This window comes from Melopsittacus undulatus, chromosome 9 (assembly GCF_012275295.1).
Source record: "Melopsittacus undulatus isolate bMelUnd1 chromosome 9, bMelUnd1.mat.Z, whole genome shotgun sequence".
Classification (NCBI taxonomy): Eukaryota; Metazoa; Chordata; class Aves; order Psittaciformes; family Psittaculidae; genus Melopsittacus; species Melopsittacus undulatus.
Genome location: NC_047535.1, coordinates 24732261 through 24738260, shown reverse-complemented (window position 1 = coordinate 24738260; position 6000 = coordinate 24732261). Strand labels below are relative to the sequence as shown.

Below are 6000 nucleotides of genomic sequence, written 5' to 3'. Positions count from 1 at the left end.
GTGAAGAGGAGAGGCAGGAGCAGCAGCGCCGCCGCCGCGTCCTCAGGGTCGCGCTCCGGGGCCAGCTTCACCCCGTCCATCTCGGTGTCATACCCGCGGCCGCCGCCCGTACCTCAGCCCGGGTCCCTCAGCACGGTTACCTCAGCCCCCGCCCCGCCCCACAGCGCGCCCCCCGAGCCCATCTCCCGCCGGCGGCTCGCCCCTCAGCGCCGGCCGTGTGGGACTGAGGAGGCGGTGCCGGCCGGCAGGGGCGGTGCCTGCCCGGTAGGACGGGCCGAGCGGGGGAGTTTATCCCACCAGAAGGGAACAGTTTCTGTCGCTGAGACTTGACAGCGCCAGGTCAGTGCGGGCAGCGGGGAACCTTCCCCTGAGGTGAGGGGGCAGCTGAGGCACGGGCAGAGCTCCGCGCTGAGGGAGACGTGGCTGCGGGAGGGGGGGGGGGGGGCATCGTGAGGGGCGCCTCCGTCTGGAGAGGGGTGGTGGAGCTCAGAGGGGCTGCTGGGGGTCGGGGGAAGCTGCGCCCCGGGCCGGGTAAGAGGTTGTGGTGCCGTGGGTGTTCGGAGTGGCGGGAGGGAAGGGTGCGGGGTTAGGGCGCTTTTACCAGAGCAGCGGGGATAACCGGCGTGTGCGGAGCACGGCCCTGAGGGGACACGGGCTACCGGCGGCCGTGTGGGCGGGGAGAGCGGCCGGGGCTGCCCCGCGGTGGGCGTCAACGAGGCGGCGGGAGGACCCCGCGGCCCGGGCTCCAGGTGCGCCCCGCGGCGCTGCCCGGCCCGGCCGGGCGGCCTCCCCCGAGGGGCGGGAGCCGGGCGCTGTGTCCATGGTGCTGCACTCAGGCAGGGAACGAGCCTCGGGAGGGGAGCGGGGTGCTGCGACCGGCGCAGCGGGTGGGTAACCTCCTGCCGAGGTGGAGGCGACGGGGATGGAGGGATGTACTCAGGGCATACCGCAGGGCGCCCATTCCTACTGCACTCGGAAGGAGCGCAGAGGGAAGCGCTGGTGCTCACCTGGCTCACTCAATGAATGAACAGCCATGTTTTTGGTTTCCCCCCCCTTAAATTTCTCAACCGCAGAAAGCCGGGGAGCCTGCAACAACTGAGATGCTATGTTGAAATATATTATGTCTTGATGGCATGCCTCAGGTTTGCAGGAGCATTTTGTAATCTTCTTGGTGTCATTTCTCTCCAGGGTATTCTACAACTGGAGAGTGCAAGTTCCTGTGGTGTTGTAACTTTGGGGCACTCTGTACACACGACAATACAGCGCTGACTTAACAATGATGTATTTATTAATATCAGTGGTGTAAGACTCGTATTTATTCTGATGAAAAGCCCAGGACATGACAATGCAGCACTGACTTAACAGTGATGTATTTATTAATATCAGTGATGTAAGACTTGTACTTATTCTGATGAAAAGCCCAGGAACTTATCAATTTCTTCACACACTGTGGAGTCGAGATTCCTTTAAATCAGAAGGATCAATTATAATTATCCTTGAGATACCTAAGGTTGTGGGCTAGCCTCGTATTTGTGACCTGCTGCCCCATCTCTGGCAAGTTTTGCTCTGGAACATGATTGAAATGTGCCATAAAAAATGAAAATAAGTGTGGTACCAATTAGTCCATAATTTAATCAGTAATTTACCTTTTAACAGGTTACTATGATTTGTTACTAGTTAACTAAAAATTCCCAGTGTACACCAAGTAACTGTGTCACGGTTTAAGCTGAACCCAGGACACTATGGCACATGATACTCGGTGCCTTCCTTTGGAAAGAAGTTTCATATGTTGTGCTCCCATTAATATCAGAATTTGCTGCATGAAGTCGTGTGTTTGACATCATTATTCTCTTTGGCTGTCGCAGGAAAAAAAAAACAACTTGCTGTAAAAATTGCTTAGAGATTTAATTACGAGATTATAAGAAATCACTCAGCAGTGTGTTCAGTCATGTGGTATAAGCATGGACTTGTCAAGGGGACACAGAGTTGAAAAAATAGTTGGCATGGACTTTGAATGATAACCAATCAGAAATACAATTTAAAGGTATATTTACAGAGGTCGCTTTTGAATTTGAATATTCTTAGGCATTGGTCTCATAAAATAGCTATTAACTCCTAGTGGTTCAGAGATTATATACTTCTAAACAGCCTTAAGAGAGGATATATTTCTTAGAAATGCTTCAAATGTCAAATTCCTGGATAATATAATTTGTTAAACACCAGCATTCAATGCAAATTCCATTATCACTAAGAATGAAGGTGGCAAAATGTTAGAATTTAATTGAAGAATATTGGAGCTGTGCTTTTTAACCTTCCTTATGGCACTAATGAAAACACCCGCTCTCAACATTGCCTCTTAGTCTGACTCTTCTGTGAGCTTTTTGAAACAACCTGAAGTCCATTTCAAAGTCAATAACACGAACTCAGACTCAGCTTCAATTACTCTCAGTACAATTTTCTACTTATACCAGTGGCTAATTAAATTAATTTCACAAAAATTTATAGTGTAAAAACAAGGAAAAGTTTAAAAGTAGGACAAAAAAACTGTGTTTATCAAAGCTGGACTAAATAATGAAAGTATACGTAATGATTTTTTTTCCCCACCTTGATTGCTGAGGCTCTCTTTTGGTTTTATTTTTTAACATATAATCTGTTAAGATTGATGTTGAGCATATTTCTAGCCAGTTTTTGATAGCCTAATTGTAAATCGCTTGTTGTGCACATATGATATTCAAAATTTGAGTTTCTTTTACTAGCTTTTGTCACAAGGATTATTGCTGGATTCTCCTTTGGCATGCAGTAAAACAGTTTCCAGTGCAATTACTCAAGCAAAATTAAAACACAATTAGAAACTCCCCATGCTAGGTTCTTTTGAAGTTATGGATACAATCCTTCCCATTAGTTATTGCTATTAGTTTTATTTATTAATCACTTATAGGCTTATTGAATTTAGCATGATACTGTATGATGAGTGCTAATTATTCCATCCTGAGTTTCCGTAATGCTGTGTATTTCTTTAACAGCAGGGATCTATTTTTCATACCTGATCTATACCTATATCTATACCATACCTAATCTAGACCTATATCTATTTCATACCAAATGTTCTTTTTATATCACTTTTTTTTTGTGAACTAACAAAAGAAAAAGTTAGAAATAATCCAAAGCAAGAGAACATTGTTGTAAACCCAGGTCCTACATACCCATGCCACAAGAAAAAGTTGGGGTTTCCATTAACTGGTCTGGTTTTAAGGTTTTCATTTAACTCTTACAAATCACTTGGGGAAAAAAACTCCCCCCCCCCTTTTTTTGTAGGCTTTTCCAAGGCAGAATGAGAAATGAAAGAGCCATAAGATTTGCTTGTCAGATATTTAGATTCCCAGGACTGTGAAATGTAAATGGAGTCCTACATTCAATGGTAATGCTCTTGCATTTCTTTTGTCTATTCCCACACACACACCTGCTTTTTTTATTAGGAGGGACAGTCCATCTTTTTTCAGTTGTGTTTTCTGTCAGGTTCCAGTGTCAAAGCATGTAGAAAATGCAGGTGCAAAGCAAATTGTCACCCTACTACTAGCACCTGTGGTGAGTGGGGCTTGGGATGCTTTCACATCTTGCAGGCATAAGGAGACATGAAGGAGAAAACACATGTGGCAACCATAGGAAAGACTACATTTCTACTTCAGCATCAGGTCTTCTACTGCAATACGGACTTCTCTTTTGCCTGTTACTACAAAGATGTCAGATCTTCTCACATCAAAAGGCAAATATTTGCTTATATTTATTCTTTGTTATCAAAGTGGAGGGGGAAAAAAGTCTGACATATTTCTGATTGTACCACAGTGCCCAGCTCGTGTGAAGATACGTACAGTAACAGCTCTTCTTGGTTACCTGTGTGATCCTGCCCCTCTTCTGGCAAAGCTCATGTACTCAGGCAGGGATTGGCACTGGGCTGGATCTGCAGGTGGAGCAGAGCCTACATCACCTGAGCTTCTGCAGATGTTAAGCCAAGGCTTTCTTAAAGAGAAAACCTAGAAACACACTAGTGTGAGGTGCCCCTGCACATGGCAAGGGGCTGGAACTAGTTGACATTAAGGTCCTTTCCAACCCAGACCATTCTGTGATTCCTTGAAATATACAACTAAATCTAATGTAGGCTTTTATTCTTTTAGTTTGGAAAAAGGGGGAAAAGCAGCAGCAAGGCCTATTCTGCAGTCTTCATATCTAAGAATTTTTGCAGAACTTAAGCCAATTTGATGAGGTTCACATTTTTCTCCCACTCCACCCACACCTTCCATTATATTACTTGGCCTGTTTGTCCTCTCCTAAACCACTCTATAGAACCGAACCAAAGAATTACATCATTCTCTAATTAAAATTCATGATACATGAACTATATAGATATTTTTAATTACCTGTGTTGCATTAGTACCTAGCAGCCTAGTCAAGATTGAGGCCATCTTGTTACTCACTCAGATGAAGAAGTTGTACATATCCATAATACTACATGCTCTATGGCATGAGAATGTGTATAGTTACAGATTTACAAGAGGGACACATTGCCATAGTGAGATTGATGCAAAACTTTTAATTTAAGATTTCAGTGTATTGATTTATGTTTACAACAGTAACAGATTCTTACAAAGTTAATAGATTCCAGTCTGTGTCATAACAAATACAAAAAGTTAGGTCTGTGTATGACATCAAATCCCCAAATTTATAGCAAAAAAAAAAAAAAAACTAAACTTTTAAGCAGCACCCTATTCTCTAAATATGGGCTGGTTTTAGTTTGCAGTTTCACTAGATTTCACTGTAAATAGGAAAACTATCCTGCTTACAAAGGGAAAGATAGATAATTACCTCAAAAGGCAGGCTGAGAATTTCTGGAATCGCCGTACAGATGATGCTTCGTGGACTTGCATAAGCAACCCTCTTCCCTCATGACTAAGCAGATCACCTCCTTGCCATGCGGTCTGCACACTCAGGACAAAGTCTATGAATTCAAGTCTATGAATCCCAAAGTCTACTCTGCTGGTTGATAATTAGCAATTTAAAAAACACAAAGCTTACGTAGCTTTGTGGATGTATGTTCAGGCACAGGTACGCTTGATGGCTGCTGAGATGAACATGTGTGTATGGTTATGTATGAAGTCATGGGGGATATACGTGTGTAGGTAATATATTAACCCTATGTTATAGAATGGCTTATCTCAGTAATGTTGAAAGGCTATATATAGCATCTGATAACAGTATAATAAATATTGGGTAATATTCCAACAGAAAAAATACACAGAACATTCCACGGTATCAAAGAAAGATGATGATGGTTTATTGGAAGATGCATAGAGTCTAGCAGTGCCAGTGCCAGCTTCATCCAGGTCAGTGGCAGTTCTGCTGTTTCAGTAGGGTTAGGTCTGCAAGCTATGTGCAGCTTAGAAATTCTGCCCTGTATACTCTTTTTTCTCATTCCTTACTACTTACTCTGGTTTTCTTATACTGAAAATACAGGGTCTGACTCTAAATGAATTGCTGCTTGCTCAGTGAGACTAAATGCCTGAAATTAAATAATCATGAATATGTATTATAGCAAAAGTCCTACATATTATTCTGTAAAGTCTTTAAGAAACGCCAGTGTAACAGGAGTAGTATATTTATCTGCCTTTTGTTCTGAAATTTATGTGATCAATTTCTTAACATATTTTAGCGCTAAATGAAATACTAACATTTTGATACAGACACTGCAGTTGGTGTTAGTTTATTCCAGACCTTCAAATTAGATGAGTGTTCTAGGTCTGGCTTTATAACAGCTATTACCGGAGGAAAATTTTATACTTCATGCTGTTGTATGCGTTACTGGAATTTCATGAGCTCCATGGGGACTCATGGCTTTCGTCTGTATCACAAGTCTGATTGGGAGGTATTTTAGATTCCCTTTTGCAAGAATCCCATAGTACTTTTATAGGAGACCTCCAGCTACAATTCCTCTGACTTACCTGTGTG

At 43.3% G+C, this 6000-nt stretch overlaps 1 protein-coding gene across 4 annotated transcripts in view; it reads left to right on the top strand.

Moving 5' to 3' along the window:
- Positions 1–230: 230 nt before the first annotated feature.
- The window catches only part of PPARG (peroxisome proliferator activated receptor gamma), a 58547-nt gene continuing 52777 nt past the window's right edge, over positions 231–6000 (top strand). Inside the window, exons 1-2 of one of the 4 annotated variants that reach the window (XM_034066019.1) lie at positions 284–339; positions 5281–5378. The gene's annotated coding sequence lies outside the window, so the exon portion shown is untranslated. Of the gene's footprint in view, positions 373–5280; positions 5379–6000 lie in introns of all 4 variants that reach the window. The other 3 variants (XM_034066018.1, XM_034066021.1, XM_034066020.1) reach the window with 3 other exon arrangements.